The sequence below is a fragment of the Rattus norvegicus genome, chromosome 2 (assembly GCF_036323735.1).
Source record: "Rattus norvegicus strain BN/NHsdMcwi chromosome 2, GRCr8, whole genome shotgun sequence".
NCBI classification, from domain to species: Eukaryota; Metazoa; Chordata; class Mammalia; order Rodentia; family Muridae; genus Rattus; species Rattus norvegicus.
In genome coordinates, this window is record NC_086020.1 from 137,812,226 (window position 1) to 137,832,643 (window position 20,418).

Below are 20,418 nucleotides of genomic sequence, written 5' to 3' on the forward strand. Positions count from 1 at the left end.
ACAAGGGGGAGAGAGAGAGAGAGAGAGAGAGAGAGAGAGAGAGAGAGAGAGAGAGAGAGAGAGAGAGGCAAACACACAGACAGATAGAGAGACACACATAGAGAGAATATTAAGACCAAGATGGGGCACCTGTTACAGAAAGACGACAGGGAATCCTTTGTAGTAGAAAATGTTGCCTGTGGGTAAGACACAGTGTTTATTACAGAGCTCCATTCTGGGTGGCAGTGGCTCTGGTGACAGCCATTTTGGCATCCATCCTGGCCTGCAGTGGAGGAGAGGGAAGCTGGGGAAAGGAGATAACTATACAGGAGGAAGGGGGTGCTGGGTATAGAGGAGAATGCCGAGTGAGTGAGTGAGCACTTTGCTATTCCCTCTCTCTCTCTCTCTCTCTCTCTCTCTCTCTCTCTCTCTCTCTCTCTCTCTCGTGTGTGTGTGTGTGTGTGTGTGTGTGTGTGTGTGCATATGAAGTTCAAAGGTTGCTGCCACGTGTCATCCTCAGTTGTCCCTCACCTTTCTTTTTGAGACAACCTCTTCCTGTCTTGCTGACCCTGGAGCTCTCTAGGCAGGCTGGCCGGCAAGCAGGTCTTTGTCTCCAGCTCCCTGGTGCTGGGATTATAGGACTTCATAGCTATGCTCATCTTTTCCGTGGGTGCTGGGATCAAACTAAAGTCCTCCTGCTTGTGTGGCAGGCACTTTCCTAGCCTCTGATTTTACTTTCAAGGCAGTCTCTTACCAACTTCTCTCATTACCGTGGCAAAATATGTGACTAGACATGCCTTAAGGGAAGAATCTAGATTATGGTTTCCTTGACTTCAGTTCACTGTTTTTGCTTCCATCGATCATGGTAATGGGAGCATATGGAGGAGTCTGCTCAATTTATGTTGGGTAGGAAGTGGATATTAAAGAAGGGACCAGGGACCTTCAGAGGTGCACCCCCAGTGACTTGTTTCCTTCAGCTAGGCCCTGTTCTCTTAAAAGTCCTTCCACCTTCCCAGTTGGCATCACTGACTGGGCACCTGAGCCTGTGGAGGACTTCTCATATTCAAGCCGTAGCCAAGGAAACCGAGGAGTAAAATGAAACATGCTTAAGGACAATGGGGGCGAGCTTATAGAAAGAGGGACTGGCAGGCAGTAGCAGGAGCAAATCCCGCCACAGGAAGACCACTGAAAAGGGATCTCGAGTCCCCAACCCAGAACGATGGGAGGGACAAGGTTTATTATAAGAGATGAGGAGAAGGGGGAAGTTGGCAGTCGTACAGATTTGGTGAGGGGTTGTTACTGCTATTCTCTCCTAGGTAAAGTGGTTGGGGTCATCTGCTGAGGGAGGATTAGAGCAACAGAGCTGCAGGGTGGATTGGCACACAGGGTCAGGAGAGAACCAACTCCAGAAGCCAGGGAAGGCTGCAGAGGTCAGAGATGATGTCTGAGAAGCTACTGAATGTCAGCCAGTCGGAAGGTAAGAGGCTACAGGTCTGTGATTTCAGAGAGGTGACAATCTGCTGTGACAAAGTCAAGGTGAGTCCCTGAGTGCAGGCTGAGTGAAGGAGAGAGAAAACAAAGCCGTGAGGTGACACTGTGGTGGACACAGAAGTCTAAGATTTGGACAGGACTTAGGAGCTAGAGTTCAAACGGAAAAATAAAACCTTCCAAGGAAGCCAGTAGCTCACATTGTTGGAAAATCATGCCCCTAAACCCTCCTTCAATAAGTAACCTAGCAACAACTGGCACCATTAGCTGCCAAAATACAACACAGTCCCACTGTTGGGAGTCGGTATTCTCCCTATGCCCCTTTCTGAAAAGGCAGGGCCTTCTCTTAACACTCTTTCCCTTCTACTTCACACAGAGGCAGCTTCTGCAAATCCCCCTCCCACAATAAACCTCTCGTTTGAGATCTGCTGCATGGTGAGATCTTTGCAGCATACCTTGGCCTAGAGCTGCCAAAGGCACTCTCCCACTAAATCCTAACACTCATGGACTGGGGTTTTGACGTTAAATATTGGAGTCCTGGAACCAAGGCCTTGGACTAAATGTGGGAATGGTTTTCTTCTGACTGATAAAGGTATGCATAGCTGTTGCAAGGGACTGTTTTCTCCAAACTGTGACGAAACCTACTTGATGATTGACAAAGCCTTACCCCAAAGCACCTACCATGTGATCCAATCAATTGTGCAGTAAAGGAAAGCAATGTCTGTCCATAAGGAAAGTTGGCCCAATGGCCCGACTTAGTCAAGGACGTCATTCCAAGGCAGAGCAGTTTCCTTTTTAAATAATTAATCTTCAGTATTGACTTTGTATCCTGCTACCTAGCTAAACTCAAACTCACATGCTAGTGTTGGGGAACCTTGCTATTAAGGTAGCAGGCCCCCATGACTTTCTGAGCTCAGAACAAAATGGGGAGCTCACTTTCTCAGTGGGGCTTCCCTGTCTCTGCCTAACTGTCTAGAGAGTGTCCCTGAACACAAGTGGCTGGCCTTGCCTTTAAAGCGACCTTGTACAAAGCTGTCTGCAAGGCTGCATAACTCAGCACTTGTGCCCCTCTCTGGCTTCCTGGCCACATGATAATTAGGTGCAGTACTGTAACCAATCAGCCCTTCCTGCTCGATTGATACCATGAACAATTAGCACTTTCCACCTGTACTTCTAAAAAGGCCTTATATATCCCATCCCTGGAAAACAATGTAGATTTGTCTCGATGCAGTGGTCTCCGGAGGTCATTACGTCCCTCATTCTTTGCCTCTGCTCCTTTTGTCCCTTTGGGCTGGTGGCCACATCTTCTGAGGAGAAAGGGAGGGGCCATGTGTTAATTCTGGTATAGTTTAAATATTTTTCAGATATTTTATTTCTTTGCATATATCTAGATAGACAGGCACACATGAACTGTGGGCAAGGTCAAGGTTAAGATCAATGTGCTAGCTGATGATTCAACATATGGTGAGGGCTTGCTTACTCTTGACAAGGTAGCACCAGAGGGACTCTGTGCTCACATGGTAGATGACAGAAGGACCTTTCACATGGGTTTTGTTCCCTTTGATGAAGTAGGGCCCCTCACAACTTGACCAGTTATTAATCAGTTATTTAAACTCACATCTTAACCTTTTGTTTAAGTTCTGACATGTATCCAAACAGTGGGGGTTTTATATACCAGATATATTTCTTCATTTGTGTTTGTGTACTTGTGTGTATGTGCACGTGTGTGTGTGCGTGTGTGTGTGTGGTGTGTGTGTGCATGTGTGTGTGCATGTGTGTGTGCATGTGTGTGTGCATGTGTGTGTACATGTGGTGTATGTGCACGTGTGTGTGCACGTGTGTGTGCACGTGGGTGTGTGTGTGCGTGTGGTGTGTTTGTGTGTGTGTGTGTGTGTGTGTGTGTGTGTGTGTGTATGTAAGCATAGTACATGTACATCCCTGTGGAGGTAAGAGACTGATGCCGGGGAACATTCTTTGACCATTGTCCACCTTATATTTTGAGTCAGGGTCTCTCACTGGGCCTGGGGCTTACTGGTTTGGCTAGGCTGGTGGGTTGGTTAGTCCCAGGGTCCTCCTTTCTCTATCTCCTCAGTACTGGCACTTCACTCAGGTGCTGGGAAATCCAAACTCTTAGCGAACCATTTCCCCAGGGTCAAGTCCACTTCCTAACCACATTAGATAGTCAGGTGGTCTATGATACGGGCGAGATACAGCCTCAAAGATACTTCATCAGATACTGATAATACCCAAGGTCACAGTCATGCAGATATGAAAGCACCGACCATGCTCAGTGCTGGGGGGCAAGAGATTTGCCTTCTCTGGTTAACCTGGTGGATTTAGGTGACCCAGACCTGTACAATTTGGCCATTGGTGACATTTGCCATTTTAAAAAAGATTGTATAAAGTTTCCCATGTCTACAGTTCCTTCGGTGGCCATTTGAGTCACAGGGAAGAAGACAAAACCTCTCCAGAAATCGCAGTATGAATATTGGCAGCCCGAGGAGTTGATGCTCATGTGATGGCCCACTCACAGATTTTTGAAATATAGGTCGGGTGGAAAGGAAGTGAAACTTCCTGTTGAAGTTTCATTTATAGCATGTGTCTGGAAATTGCTAAATGTAATTTCTTGGTGTAAAATAAACTGCAGAAATCTGGGCTGTGTCCGTCTGCTGTATGTTTATGGAAGCCGTTCTGTCTGAAGCCGAGATGTTGTAAAATTATATAGTGTCACGAACAGCCACAATTAGTTTAACAGATGTGACCCCTCAGCTGAAAAGCCGCCAAGATCTTAGCAACCAGATCCGGAAAATATCTGGGAATTCCTAAAATCTATACAACACTACCCACGGGAAGTACACCATTGACATTTTATTTGTTACAATTTCTGTGTGTATCTTAGCACTTTCTATCTTTCTTTTTTAGTAGCTTAAAAAACAAACAAAAAACAAAAACAAAAAAAAAAACAAAAACAAAAAACAACCTATGGGGCTGGAATGATAGTTCAGTTGGTAAATTGCTAGCACCGTGGAGGTAGAGACAAGATAATGCCTACGGCTCAATGTCTAGTCAGTCTGCCAAATGGATGGACTCCAAGTTCTGGTGAGAGGCCCAATCTCAAACGTAAGGCAGTTGGAAGAAGAGGGCCAGAGGGAGGCTCACTGCGTGAGAAGGTGGCAGTGTAAGTGTGAGGATGAGAGTCAGGGTATTTCTCAGCCACATAAAAGGCAGGCAGGCATGGTGGCCACTTGTCACCCCTGTACTGGGCTAAGTAGGGACAGAAGATTCTCAGGGCCAGCTAAATGGCTAGGGTAGCTGGCGTGGTGACCTCTAGTTTCTGGGAGAGATGCTGGCTCACCAAATACAGTGGGGAACAACTAAGTCTGATACCTGACATCAACACAGGGCTTCAATACACATGTGCACCCATGTGTATACACCTCCACACACACAATCTTCCCCACCTCCTTCTGTCAACACAGACACACACACACACACACACACACACACACACACACACACACAAACTAAGGTGGAAGATCTAAGAAACTCTTCTGCCTCCACGGATATGTGCGTACACATGCATGTGCACCGGGCCATTCACACTCCTCCTACACACATATGGACCCTCTTCTACAACGCATACCCACAGAGAAACAATTCAAATAATGTTTTAGAAGAATTGAAGTGGTTGGGACCCTTTGAAGGCTAGAGGTCCCCAGCCATGGTTTTGCAATAAGGCTGTGTTTAAGGAAAACCATAGAAATGCCTTCAGTTCTATGTGACAAGCATGGCTAGTTACTTAATCTACAGTCTCCACTTTGATTTGGGATTTTTTATTCTAGCTCGGCATGAGGAGTGTGATGTCCTTGTCAACTTGGCCAGCCTTACAATCCCCTAGAAGACACATTCTGGTGGAGGTCTTCCAAGGGAAGTTTAACTGGAGAAGAGTGTAGCGACTCCATCCCACAGACTATGCTTTTGTAGTGACTGGAACCTGGAAAAGGAGAGAACCAGATGACTGCCAGAGGTGAGTTTTCTGCTTCCTGCCTCCTCCTCTGTGGCTGTGAACTCTGCAACCTTGTCCCTGAAGGGCCCTAGGGGCTTTGGCCAGCCTTTCACCCACCCGCTTCAGGTCAAGGCTAGGCTAGGTTCCAATCTTCACCCACAGTTCTCACGGGAAACAGGGACATTCTTGAAAAAACTGAAGAATGTCCTGAGAGTCACCTGATCCTCTGGTCCCAGATAGAGTTCGAATGCATGTCATAATCTGCCCATGCTTGCTAATCAATAGATTCAAAGGTCAATATGTTTAGCCAATGAGTTTGAACTGTAACCTTGCTGATGTAACCTTTACCCACAAAAAGTATAAAAACTGCTTGTTATAGCCATCCGGGGTCACCTTCTAGTCACTCAACATGACGGGCTGATTGAAGGTTGACCCTGACCCGCCAGAAATTAAACCTCTTGCGTTTGCATCGAACTCCATTCTCGCGTCTCACTTGGGGGGCTCCCAGTAGTTAAGACTCACTTTGAGTCTTACATCCCTATCACGATGAACAACTCTGTGGAGAGCTTTTGTGGCCCCTTCTAGAAACTTGGTGGTAAATTGACATCAGGCCAGGACAAAGAAGTAAGCTCCAGATGAGAATCTGACTTTGGGTTAGGACTCAGGAAATCGGCTCACATTAAGAATATTTACATTTGAGTTAAAGCAAAGCTCAGAGCAGGCTCAGCTGAGGCTTGTGAGGCAGTCCTTTTGTCCTGGCTAACCTGATTGGTGTTTAGAGATTTTGTTTATTGCCTTGCTTGTTCCTAGACCCTGAACCGATCTTATTGTTTTGCATGTACTTAAAGTGGTATAAAAGCAGACTGGGAAAAAAACCCATAAACCCCCGCTTCAACCTCAGAACTGTCTGGGGTCATGCTACAGTGTGGTCTAATTGTCTTTTTTCTTTTTCATCCTCGCTCCTGCCCTGGAGAACCTGTTACTGACTGAGCTGGCTCCATCCCAACTCCCTCTCAAACAGTGAGACAAAATAAATCCTTCCCTTCTTTGCTTCTTCTCCTTCAGTTTGTTTTTGCTTTTTTTCACACGAGGTTTCTCTGTATTGTCTTGGCTGTCCTGGAACTCCCTATGGAGAGAAGACTGGCCTTGAACTCAGATATCTATCTGCTTTTGCTTCTGGTGTGCTGGGATTAAAGATGTGCTTGGTCTCTCTGAGGCTTCTGTCAGATTTTTTTGGTTTGTTTATTTTATTTTATTTTTTGTTTGTTTTTGTCAGCAACGAGAGTAATGAATACAAGGACCCTTAGCTGTGACAAGGCTGCTGACAGATGCCACTGGGTGTCTGTCATAATGGGCACTGCTGACTGCCTGGCCACAGTCAAGGATCTACTTTTTTGATGGGCCCATCATGGATGACGGGCATGCTCTGTGACAAAGACTTTGATTCCCACCCAGCTTAGTTTGATTTTTCTGAGTTAACCGTAGTGATTCCGTTGTCCTGCTTGACTATGTGTAAGGGACAGAATGGCATGGTTCCTGCCCCTTGAACAGAGCCAACAGAGCCCGGGCCTCCACAAGTGTTGATGATTGCTGTGGGCATAGGCTTGTTTGAATACCGATACTTATTTTCATGTTCTTCCTTTGAGGAATGTCCTCTCTGCCAAGGTTAATGACTCCATGATAGAGACAGTACAAGTCCGGGAGGCAAGGGTGTGGCGAATGTCTCAGCAAAGTGGAAGAATGCTGTGACCTTCAGGAAAACCCTTAAGGCTCTGAGAAAGAACGCTGAAAACATGAGTTCAAAAATTTATAATTTTGGATTACCCAAGATACAATCTACAGACCACATAAAGCTCAAGAAGATTGACCAAAATGCTGATGCTTCAGTCCTTCTTAGAAAAAGGAACAAAAATATTCAAGGAGGAGATACGGAGACAAAGTTTGGAGCAGAGACTGAAGGAAATGCCATTCAGAGCCTGTCCCACCTAGGCATCCAGCCCATATATACACAGCCAACAAGCCCAGACAATATTACTGATGCCAAGAAGTTCATGCTGACAGGAGCCTGATATAGCTGTCTCCTGAGAGGCTCTGCCAGAGCATGACTAATACAGAGGCAGATGCTCACAACCAAGCATTGGACTGAGAATGGGGTCCCCATTGGGGTAGAGCCCCATCCAGCTATCTTACTGTCTGTGCTTGTGCTTGCTGTCTCTTTCTAAGAAGCAAGGGGTGGAGTTATGGGATGCTGATTCATGGGATAATCAAAAGGGAACATGGGTAATGCATGAATTGATATGTAAATAGAAACTGGGTTTAAGGATCCACAAGAGATGAGCTATCCAGAGACTTTTTAAAAAGTAGTCTTGAGCAGAATGTAGAGAGAGCAGTCCGGAAAGCTGTCTCGAGTGTAACATAGTCCATCAGCTTGGACCCAGGAGTTGACTTCAAGTCATTTTGTTTAGCTGCTCCCAGATATCCCTTCTCTGAGAACCTCTCTCCAAGCTAAGGCTGTTCCTTGGCACCTGACTGTGGCCTTGTGCTGGGAAACCTCCTCTATCTTCAGAAAGTTCTAAGAGGAGACCACCACTGCTGCCGTCTTCTGTTCAGAGACTCCGCTATGCTGTCTCCCTCTGGTGCTGGTGCCCGAACTCTCCTCAGAGTCCCTGCCTCTGTCGGCTTTGCTTGTCTATGGCATTAAAAAGTCTTGTGATGCCGAAAGTAACCGTGCACCTTTTGAATTGACCAATCATGTGTAACTGCGCGAATGCCCCTTACCTCCCCTATAAAAACCCCCGAGTTTGGAAGCTCGGGGTCGATTCCTCTGTCTCCTGTGTGGGATACGTGTCGACCCGGGATCCCGCTAAGACCCGGGATCTCGTTAATAAAGCTACCTCTTGCTGTTACATCAAAAAAAAAAAAAAAAGTCTTGTGATGTACAGAACAATCTCTGTCTTGGTGTTCATATCTGAGACTCTCCGGAGGCTCCTGGAGACAGAGCCCTCTCTTTGAGGGTTGTTGTGTTTGCACTGAATACCTTGAAGAACGGTAACCAAATGATATATCGGGGAATGCAGAATTGAATTAAATGGCTTAACCATCAAACTGTGGAGCAGCTTGTATGGAGACTTCTAGAAGAGTGTGAGAGAATGAATCTCTCTGAACATCTGAGTCAGAGTCAGTGATCATTGTCTGTTCTTTGCTCCTGAGATCATTCCAGCTAATATTGCACTGGGGAAAGTATCTTTAAATGACCATCAGGGACAGAGCTTTCATGGGCCCCAAGGATTGATAAATATTAGCTATTTGGAACCCAGGAAAGGCAGGACAATGTTATACAAAGACCTCTTGGCTTGATGTCAAAATAGGTGGCTGTAAACCCTACCTTTCATTTGTTTTTTGTGTGCTTAGCTCCTAAACCAGCTCTACCCAGTAGAGATTAGAATGCTACCTTTGATGCAAGTCATGTATAATTAAAATTTACCTGATAACCATATTTTAAAAAGTAAAAATAAATCAGTGAAAAGCTAGTATTTGGTGGAATCCAATATATTAAAAATATTAAATATGTCAGAGTAAAAAAAAATCAATCAGGTATTTTATGTAATTCTGTATTTTATTTATATTGCTTTAAAAAAAGATTTATCTTAATTGTATATGGATGGGTGTTTTTGCATGCATGTATGTCTGTGACCCATGTGTGTGCCTGGTGTCCAAGGAGGTCAGAAGAGGTTTCAGATCCCCTGGAAATAGACAGACAATCGTGAGCCATCATGTAGTGCTAAGAATCAAACTCCAGTCCTCGGGAAGCCCAACCCGTGCTCTTAACCACCGAACCATCTCCAGCCCCTATATTATTTTTAAATACCAAATCTTTGAAATCCAAGTTTCCATTCACAGTGCATCTCAGGTTAGGCTAGTTATGTCAGAAATTCTCAACACACATGGTTAGGCAGTTATTATAGTAGACACCGAGCTCTGTGGGATTCACAATCACACAGATTCCAGTTCTAACAGTGTGTTCCAATTCTTTAGAAATGTCACGAGAGTCTGAATCTCCATGGGAACGACCTCTGGGCATGCCTGTGGAGGAATTTCTGGATTGCATTAATGGAGGTGGGAAAGCCTTCTGAGTAACAGGGGAGAAAGAAAAGGAGAAAGCAAGAGGAAGATCAGCATTTATCTCTCTTTGCTTCCTGACCGCAGATGCAGGTAATCAGCTGCCCCACCCTATGACTGTGTCTTCTTTGCTATGGAAGTGATGGCAGCCTCAAACTGTGAGCCAAGATAAACCTTCCTTCCTTTCTTTGGTCAGGTATTTATCACAGCAGTGAGAAAGTGACTAATTCAAGAGTTTCTCAAACTCTTGGATTTTCACTTGTCTGTGGCTGTAATAAAACACCATGACTGAAAGCAACTTATGGAAGAAAGAGTGTACTGACTTACAGTTCCAGAGGAATAAGAATCTGTCATGGCAGGGATGCATGGCAGTGACTGGCAGGCACAGCAGCAGGAGAGAGAAGCTGAGAGATCACATCTTTAAACAGCAAGCATGTGACAGAGAAAGAATGCGATCTGGATGTGGGGAAAGACTATAAAACATTCCAATCCAATGAGTGATGTACTTCTTCCAGTAAGACCATACCTCCTAAACCTCTCCAAACAGCGCCACCTACTGGGGTAAAACGTTCAAATACCTGAGCCTTTGGGGCACATTCTCATTCAAACTCAGCCATTTTGTACATATATATGCCAGCCTTGTGTGCATGTTACATGCATTGTACATAATTAATGTGTATTTATCCCTATAATTTCAATGGTCCATTGATGTGATTGTTCTGTTGCATTACTATGCAAATTCAGTGTATTTGCACACTGCTGGGACTCTTTCTTTAGAGCAGAGTTGAATCCTGTTGTCTCTGTTTTGTTTTTTTTTTTTCTCGGAGCTGGGGACTGAACCCAGGGCCTTGCGCTTGCTAGGCAAGCACTCTACCACTGAGCTAAATCCCCAACCCCAATCCTGTTGTCTCTTACTTTCTCATCTTCAATTCTGTTTCAGGACTATAGAAAGTGAGGTTAAGGAATCTTCTTCCTTAGTTAGTCTAGGAAGGGAGTTCAAGTCTCTTTGATTTCCATGATGCACATCTCATGGAAGCAAATTGTTCTCTGTGAGAAGTCTACATTGTGATTCCCAGGTCTAAAGCAGTGACTCTGAGAATGTGACCTCAGTGGGAAGCTTGAAACTGTTAAAAAAGAACCATTTGCAAAAGTTTTTTTTTCAGGAGAAAAGAAAAGAAAAGGAAAGAAAAGAAAAGAAAAGAAAAGAAAAGAAAAGAAAAGGAACCACTCTATTATATTATTTTGGACGCTAAAGGGAAGGCTGCAAGAGCAAAATAGAAAACACATGCAATACTGTGGTGTAATTTTGTACACAGTCCCAGTGGCTCTGAGATGACAATGGAAGTCTACTATGTATCTGATTACAAAGGTGATGGGGCTGGATAGTTACGGTTCCAATCTGAAATTACCAATCCATATCTGGGAACAGGAAACTTGACAAGTGGCCATCCCCCTGAGGACCCTGAACGAGATCCCTGAAAGAGCATAGTGGCAAGCTTATTTGGTGAGGGGAACTGCCCACAGCCAGCCAGTCTTGATGGTGCCAAGGATCAGGGGGCTTTCCAAGAGGGAAGACTAGGGGGTAGTGTTTCTTTCCTTTGTTGTGTGTATCAGCTGGCATCTTGCTGGGTGTGGTGGTGACTTGTCAGGAAGCAGACCTGTTGCTAGGCAACCAAGAAGGCTGAGAAAATTCTCCTCCCCAAGGAGACTGAGTGCCAGGAACCTTCAAGAAGGATTTGGATATTAACAAACAAACAAAAACGTGCGGCCTTAGGGGGAATAGCAGCTCAAAAAGAATTTTTTTTTGGTTTTTGAAAAGACTGCTAGAAAATTATGACCTGGGTGGGCATGGAAGGGAAGTGAAAGAAAGGAAGAATAAGAACAAAAAGGAGGAAGGATCAGGTTTGTGTGTGTGTGTGTCTGTGTGTGTGTGTGTGTGTGCGTGTGTTTATACATATATATATGTGTGTGTATACATATATATATGTGTGTGTATACATATATATATATGTGTACATATATATGTAAATATACACACACACATATATACACACACATATACACACACACATATATATACACACATATATATATATACATACATATGTATGCATATTTGTTTATTACTTTTCTTGTTGCTGTGACAAAATACTTGGAAAAAGCAACATAAGGAGAGGTCCAGCAGCTTACTGTTCAGGTGGATGCAGCCCGGTGTGGTGGTGAAGACGAAGGCATCTTCATGGCGGTGGTAGCCATGCAACTGGGACTTCCTGTTTCCTTGTATCTTGGCCAAGGAGGAAGTGAGAGATGAATGTTGGTGTTCCTTACATTTTTATCATTTTCTGTTAATCTCAAAGATTCAGGGAGAAAGACCATTGACCCAAATCATAATGGCCAAATTAATTAAAGCAAGCTTTTGTATTCTTGTACTGGGCTGTCTTTCCCTAAGGTGGGATTCAAGAGCTTAGCCTTGGACATGGTCCAGATAAGGGTTTTTATAGTTCAAGGGCAGGGGCTTTCCACATGAGGACTTTGGCAGGCTAATGGGTGAAGTTACAGGAACAGTGCAGCAAGGTGGTTATGACAACAGATAGTCCTAACAACCTTCTAAAACAAAGGTAGGCTTGCAAGATGATCGGAACAACTCTTTGAGGCAAACACATGGTTACCATTTCAAAGAACAAGCTATGCAGAGCCATTTGCAGTTAAAGTTACAGGTGGGGCATAGCCCAATCCTTGAGAATCAGAAGTTTAGTCATAAACAGGAATGAACCTAGTTTTTCTTTACTATAAGGTGGCTTTTAAGCCAAAGATGGGAACAGGCTGGTTTATCATTTCTTCCCTTCTATTCGGTCTAAGCCTCCAGCTTATGAGATGCTGCTGCCCGGATTCAGGGGTGGGTCTTCCTTCCTCAGCTAACATACTCCCTGGAAACATATTCATAGACACGACCAATTGATAATAAAAACTGATCACCGCAGTCTATCACAATGGTGCTCAACCTATGGATCGTGACCACCCCCAAAGACCATCAGAAAACACAGATATTTACATTATGATTCATAACAGTAGCAAAATTACAGTTATGAAGTAGCAACAAAAAGAATGTTATGGTTGGGGATCACCACGGCATGAGGAGCTGTATTAAAGGGTCACGGCATTAGGAAGGTTGAGAGTCAGTGCTCTGTCATCAGTGCATGAGCCTGTGCAGGTCAGATGACAACTTTTTAAAAGATTGATTTATGTATTTTATATATGTGGGGTTTTGGTCTGGATGTACATTGCATACCAGAAGAAGACATTGGATCCCATGGGACTAGACAGTTGTGAGCCACCAAGTGAGTGCTAGAATTGAACTCAGGATCTCTGGAAGTGCAGCCAATTCTCTTGACCACTGAGCCAACACCCAGATGACAACTTCTGAATTCTCTCCTGTTAAAGGGTCCTTGGAGATCAAACCTAGGTTCTTAGTTTGGGCAGAAATTGTCTTTACCTACTGAGCCATTTCAGTGTCCATGGACTTTCTTACAGGCTTCCTTTCTATGTTGCGGAATGGTGGGGATCCAGGAAATCATGTACCTGAGTATCAGTTTGTCCAGAGGGGCTGACTTTCTGCCCATCCCCATTGTCAGGTCTGGTTGGGTTTCCCACCTAACTGGCGACTGAGCATGCAGCACCAGGGAGGTGAGCTAGCTCAAGGAACAGGCCGTTACCTAGTGAGTCTTTGTGAGTAAGAAAGAAATTCATCTTGGGCAGCCAGTGTACATGTAGTTCTACCACTGATGAAGGATCAAGCAAATCTGCTTACTGAGAAGGACATCTATCAGTCCTAACGTGATGCCTGTCTGCTGAGGAATGGCAGCTGCTAAGTACTAGTATTGGAAGTCCGCTTTCTGCAACTGAACCGCTGCATTTTTGTGAAAACGAGGAGGAGGTTTGTATTCACAGTAGAAACACTGCAATTAATAGTATACGGCAAACTTGAGTCTGAACTGAGATGTTTCAGGCAGGGGTTCACGGTGTGCTGTGTATGATTACATGTGCAGTGTGTGGAGCATGCTGTGGGTTAGCAGCCAATAATGCTTTGAAGTCATGTGACACCACACCGGCGAGCTCCCCCAGAAATGCCTCAGATTTATTACTTTCAGATTATTCATTTTTTATTTTGAGTTATTGAATTATTTGGTGGTTGTCTGTTCAGAGACCTTTTTCTGTTGCTAATTTTCTATCTGACCTAACATCCTTCCAACTAGCAGGTAAAACCTCTGGGATGCACTGGATTCATAGACTGCTGGTTTCTATCAACCCCAAAGCTAAGAACGTCATCCGATAGCATCTGAGACCTGAGCAATGGCCATCACTTTTCGATCACAGGCCTCCCTGCTGTTTGCACCATTGTGTTTGATAAGTATTCTGACTTATTTTGTTTTAGGATGATAATTGCTTGCATCTTGGGTTACGTTATTTGTGTAACCTGGATCTCTGTCCAGGCTACTCAAATTTGCCCCAGCATAAACTCTTCCTGCCTTTGAGGTGAGAAAAAGCTGTGTTTTGCGTTGACAAAAATCAATGTCCAAACTAAGCAAGATTGAAAAGTTCACAGTTGGCTTAAATCCCCATTTGAAAACTGACCACCCTGAAGAATAAAGTAAGTTTTCCTTTTGCTTCAGTCTCTGAACACACTGAAGAAACCGAAGGGCAGTCTGGAAATCTTTAGCCACAAGAAGAAGAGGCTGGAAGCAAAGTGGGCGACATTCTTCTGATAGTGCCGACACCCTCCAACACTGACTGGGGTCATTTGCCTTCCAGCTGCAAACCAGGCTGGTCTGGCCTTATTTGAAAGGGATACTCTAGCCAGGCCAATCTTCCCTCTGAGAAGCCCAACTTGCTGCCCCTAAGAAAGACAGCCTCTGAAAGGAGCTGCTCAGATGTTTATCAGGGCAGATCTCTCCCCCATGTTCTTTCCACTAGGGATTTTCGAACACTTGGGCACTTTAGACCACCATGTGCTCAGAGAGTATTGAGAGATGTGCTGGTATGGTTCAACTCCTGTGGAAGCTTCTTTAATCTCCAGCATTGTAGGGGCATGGTGGGCTCTTTGGTGACCCAAGCAATCGTGAACAGGGGAGCCTGAAAACCTTCTCTTGATCCTTCCTTAAATCAAAGGAATGAAATCCTCAGGGCTTACCATGGACTTCTAGGAATCTAAGCTAGGGTGTTAAAAGTAGATAGGGTTGGGGCCTGGAGAGATGGTTCAAGGGTTATGAGCACTTGCCAGGTTTGCATAGGCCCTGATTTGATTTCTAACTGCCCATGACTTCAGTTCCAGAGGATCAATACTCTTGTCTGGCTTTCATAGGTGCCTGAGTCCACATGGCGCTTATAAACGCATTCGGGTACTTACATACATACACAAATGTTTAAATAAAACAGAACAAAATTGAAGAATGGACTAGGAAGTGACCCAAGAGTATAGAAAAGACTTGCCTTGGTGCAATGTGTTTGACAATGGGCACAAGGTCCCTTTCCCCTTCTCTCTCCCACTGCTCTAGAGCCTGCTTTGTGAAGAAAAGTACAGCCCCAGTATCCCACGTACACCCTGGGTTTTCTTGTAATTACCTATGATTCTATAGACACATTGGTTCAGGCTGTATAACAAAATGCCTGGAGTGGGTTTGGTAATCAGTAGCCCCTGATGTTCAGTTCTGAAGGCTGGGTGTCAAGATCACAGTGTACACGGTGGGTGGGGACCTCCCTGGCTCTCACAGGACAGCCTTCAGGTATGTCCTGGAAGGACCTATTTTCTGCTTTTTATTTATTTTTGTTTTTCCCTGTAAATGTCTATGTGCCAGAGGCCAGCTCTGGCCATGTGTTCAGTGACTCAAGGAGGAGATGCTGGGTCGGGGACTAATGCAAAGCAGGCACTCACTCACACACACTGCGGATGAAGCAACTCCACCAGCTCTATTTTTCCTCTTAGTCCTTGTGTACCTTAATGAAACCCTCCATGCAGGGAAAAAAATCACATTACAATAATTTCTTAATCATGAGTTTCAATTACACACAATGATTACAAGTTCCATATCTTTAAAAACAAGTTATTTTAAATTCCACATCTGATCACTCAGCTGCTCACATGGTTTCCTCCCCTAATACATCTATACACTAAAGTAATAGTTTTTCTGTGGCAGATTAACAGAATTTGAGCAAGCCAACTATTTTAACAGACAGTTTCTTTTGAACTGGCAGGTAGCAGTAGCAGTTTGTGGTTACAAGAAAGGAGACAGACCTCATGTTGTTCTAATTTAACACAATTCTTTTTTAGATTTATTTATTTATTAATATAAGTACACTGTAGCTGTCTTCAGACACACCAGAAGCATCAAATCTCATTACAGATGGTTGTGAGCCACCATGTGGTTGCTGGGATTTGAACTCAGGACCTCTGGAAGAGCAGTCAGTGCTCTTAACCACAGAGACACCTCTCCAGCCCTTAACACAATTCTTATTCATCTAGCACAGTTAAGCATCTACCTACTTTTATACTGTGTTCATAGCAAAGTAAATGTATAGTTAACTAGAGAACTTTAGGTCAGAGACAACAGGAAAAGAAGGTCTGTTCGATCTGCTGCACAGTACTGAGTCCTCAAGGCACACCAAAGCTCACTAGCATATTTATAGCTATAAAGCCAGGAAAATCAGATTTTATAATGAACACTGTCTTAGTTATGGTTTCATCGCTGTGAAGAGACACCATGACCAAGGCAACTCTTAGAAGGACAACATTTAATTGAGACTGGCTTACAGGTTCAGAGGTTCAGTCCATATACCTACAAAAGCCAGACGAGGACACAAGATCCCTTTTTTTATAGATGGTTATGAGCCACCATGTGGTTACTGGTAATTGAACTCAGGACCTCTGGAAGAGCAGTCGGTGCTCTTAACCACTGAGCCATCTCTCCAGCCCCTTGCTTGGCTTTTCTTACCCAGTCTGAGAACCCATGAGATAGTGCAGCCGGCCACATTTATCTTGGGTTTCTCCACCCTAGTTAACCCAGCCTAGAGACTAACTCACCTTTATCCCTGGTAGTTTGTCTCTTAGATGATTCTAGAGCCTTTCAAGTTGCTAATAAATGTTTAAAAATAATTTATATGCAGATGTAGGTATCAATGTGTGATTATGTGTGTGTGCATGCATGTGTGTGCATATATGCATATGTATAGTGTGTGTGTATAGTGTGTGTGTGTGTGTGTGTGTGTGTGTGTGTGTGTGTGTGACTGTAGAGGTCAGAATAGGGTATCAGATCAGATCTCCTGGATTTGGAGGTATAGTTATGAGTGAGCCACCTTACATGAGTTCTGGAAATTGAAGCCAGGTTCTCTGCAAGAATAGCATTTGCTCGTAGCCACTGATCTGTCTTCCCAGCCCTGACAGTAAACATGAACCAGCTGTGATGGCTAATCTCAGTTGTCAGCCTGGCATCTAGAACCACATTTGAGACAGCTCTTTGAATGCCTGTGTAGATCAGATTCATTAATCTTGATTAGATTAATTGAAGTGGGTAGATCTGCCCACTGTGGGTGGCATCATGATGGCCGGCCGTCCAGCCGTGAGCCAAATATCAACCCTTTCTTCTTTAAGTTGTTTTCAGGAACAGGGAAAGCAGCGAAGACAACACTGCAGACGTCTTTATGGCTCGTTGACATTGTTGGGACATGTTGTAGTGTTATGTGACGAGTTGTGATGTGTGTGTCATATGTGTTATGTGTATGTTGAGACTTGCTGTATTGTGGTCTGACATGAATATTGTGATGTGTTTGTGTTGGGTGCTGCAATCTGTGGTGTGTGCCTTGTGATGTGATGTACGCATTGTTATCTGTGAGTTGAATATGTTCAGATGCACTGTATTGTCATATATGTTGTCAGGTATTGCTACATGTTGCACTGTGATGAGCTTCACTGCGATGTGACGTATTGTGATGTGCTGTGTGTTGGAGGTGCTGTGATGCAGTGTGTGTCTCCTGATGTGATCTGTGCATGGTGTCTGCTGTGTGTGCTGTGATGTGTGTGCATTGTGTAGGTGTGCGGGGAGGGGTGTATCAGGGAAAAGGCTTTCCAGTAGCTATAGGAAAGAGCTACAGCCTAAAGCCTCTCCATCAACCAGCTTGTCGCCGCCCTCTCTCTTCAGGACACTCTATTCTCTGACGTGGGTGGGATTAGTGCCCTGCCCTGTGTCAGGAATGGAGAGAAAATAGAATCAGATGTGGGTTAGCAGTAGGCTGCGGAAGGAAGAAAAGCTAATTCACTTATAGCCTGCCGAGAGCCAACCAAGTATCCCGGTGGGAGACGGGGCAGGCAGAAGGCTTCACTTTCTTAAATAGAACTCTGTTTTGACATTCTCCTTGCTGCCGCTCCCCCCACGCATGTCTGTCTCAAGAGCATTGGTAAGAGGCAGGAGTTTGCCTGTCGTTGCCCCATCTGGTGGCGAGTCTGGAGAACTGCAGGCTGCGGGAGCTCTGAGCCTGGTCCACCCTATGCTCAGACTGCTCCAGGACAAGGAGCAGGCTAGAGGGATGGAGTTGAATAAACTGAGAGGATCGCAATAGTGCAGAGTGCACTGGGCTGAAGTGAGTGAGTGACACGCGGACTTTGCGTCTTATTAGCTGGGTCATCTTCGGAAGTTCTTCGTCTTTTTGTTTTGTTTTTGGAGACAGGGTTTCTCTGTGTAGCCCTGGCTGTCCTGAAACTCAGAGATCTGCTTGCCTCTGCCTCCCGGGTGCTGGGATTAAAGGCGCATCACTATGCCTGCCTGGCAGTTCTTCACCTTTTTGTACCTCATTTTCTTCTTGTGAAAAATGTGGATTGTTACTGTGAGGATCTTGGGAAGACCCGTAAGAGTAGACAGTGGGGGGCGGGGGGGTTGGGGATTTGGCTCAGTGGTAGAGTGCTTGCCTAGGAAGCGCAAGGTCCTGGGTTCGGTCCCCAGCTCCGAAAAAAAAAAAAAAAAACAAGAGTAGACAGTGGGCTGTGTGGTCCCTGTCGTGAGTCACCCCTCTTCCCTGCTTCACCCCCACATTGAATTTCCCTCCCCTAACACGACTGTATAGCTGTTCTGAAGTGTCTGCTGTAGGCACTGTTGTGTTGAGATTAGTTGGGAACCAGAACAAGTAGCTGTGTGGGGACAACAGCAGGTTAGGGGCTTGGAGCCCTGCCCTTCTGTACTGTGAGGTCTCCCTTGGACTTACTGTTTCACAAGAGGTCTTATCTGCTTATACTCAAGAGGGTGTACACTCTCTGTCCCCTTTGGCATCTAGAAATAGGGACTTAATCATTTCTAAATTGGAGTTGACATTGGTGGTCCAGCCTGGGGGCTTGTGTTTGTTAGGTTGTTGTTATTGTTGTTGTTGTTGTTGTTGTTGTTGATACTATTACTATCGATAGGGTCACATTATGTAGCCCTAGCTGGCCTGGAGCCCCTGCAGATCCCGCCTCTCTGCCTCCTGAAGGCTGGCATTAAAGGCATGTGCCACCATAACTGGCCACATTACTAATTTATAAGATCCTCTCCAGGTCTGAATATTACTAGTTTTATGATCTTTTAAAAAAGACTTATTTACTTATTTTATTTATATGAGTACACTGTAGCTGTCCTCAGACACACCAGAAGAGGGCATCGGATCCCATTACAGATGGTTGTGAGCCACCATGTGGTTGCTGGGAATTGAACTCGGGACCTCTGGAAGAGCAGTCAGTGCTCTTAACCTTTGAGTTATCTCTCCAGCCCTAGTTTTATGATTTTAAAGTAACATTTACAGGAGCAAAAGTCAAAGGTAACAATGGCAAAATAGCTTGCAGAAGACTAGCATTAGCCACTCACAGACCTTACCAAAGACCAGCATTAGCCACTCACAGACCTTGCCATTTGTGTTAAAGGTGAGAGGGAGGACAAATGATTCTTACAAATGGGAAACAACAACATATTAACATTTTCCTTTCGTGGATTTTCGTAAAACAATAGGATGTTCTCTCCCCAGCAAGCTTTGGGGTCTAGGCATGCATCTGCAGAGGGCAGCTCTTGAAGGAACCTTGCTCTTCCTGTAGCTCTGCCTGTCTCCTTTGACAGAATGCTTTTTTAAATGCATGACTCAGCTGATGAACATCCCCTACCTGTTATGTGGAAAATACCACTCAGGAGAGGAGGTTCACATAAGCCCTATGTTTTCTCGGGGCCTGTGGGTTAAGATCTATGACTTGGCCGTAGACTTCGTAGACTGGATTCTATTAGTCTTGTGGGCTGTGGCTCTTAACTGAGCTTCTCGGTCAGGGTCCAGTTTCCCTCTCATCAAGTAGAGCCACCTAGAAACAAGTCAGAAAAGGGACGCCCTGCCCTCTTCCCCACTTCCTTCATCAGTCAGACCAACAGTATCTCCTCTCTAAGTTTCTTGACCTCCTCTCTGTCCCAAGCGTTCGACTCAGTGTTCCCCCTTGGCTCCACTGTAGCTGATAAGCTTCCTTGAGTTTTGGAATGTGGGGTGCAGGTGAGGAAAGGGCTGGGGTGTGCTCTGTTGTATTGCCACTTGAGAATTACCAGCCACGTTTCTGATGCTCCTGTCCCCTGTTCAGAGTACTGCTCTGGTGCAAGCGGGAGCTGGCACTGTTAACTTGTAATGAGGCCGTTCCAGTGGCTACTCTAGTGCGACAGACAAATCACGCCTAAAATTTAGGGCTAGAAACATTTAATTCTGCTCATGGGTTATGTGGGTTAGTGGGACTGGCTTGTGTCTCAGCTGGGGAGTAACTCCATGTCGGTGAGCTCGAGTCATGG

General features: G+C 44.9%; 1 protein-coding gene and 1 long non-coding RNA gene across 2 annotated transcripts in view; both read left to right on the forward strand.

Annotated features, from left to right (window-relative positions):
- Nucleotides 1-610: 610 nt before the first annotated feature.
- Nucleotides 611-6,537, forward strand: LOC108350009 (uncharacterized). The gene is made up of 3 exons (XR_005500946.2): nt 611-1,456; nt 5,310-5,494; nt 6,447-6,537. It is a non-coding gene; the product is annotated as an uncharacterized LOC108350009 (long non-coding RNA).
- Nucleotides 6,538-9,561: 3,024 nt separating this feature from the next.
- Mgst2 (microsomal glutathione S-transferase 2) overlaps nt 9,562-20,418 on the forward strand; it is a 44,878-nt gene continuing 34,021 nt past the window's right edge. The window contains exon 1 of the mRNA XM_063281578.1: nt 9,562-9,685. The gene's annotated coding sequence lies outside the window, so the exon portion shown is untranslated. The remainder of the gene's footprint in view (nt 9,686-20,418) is intronic.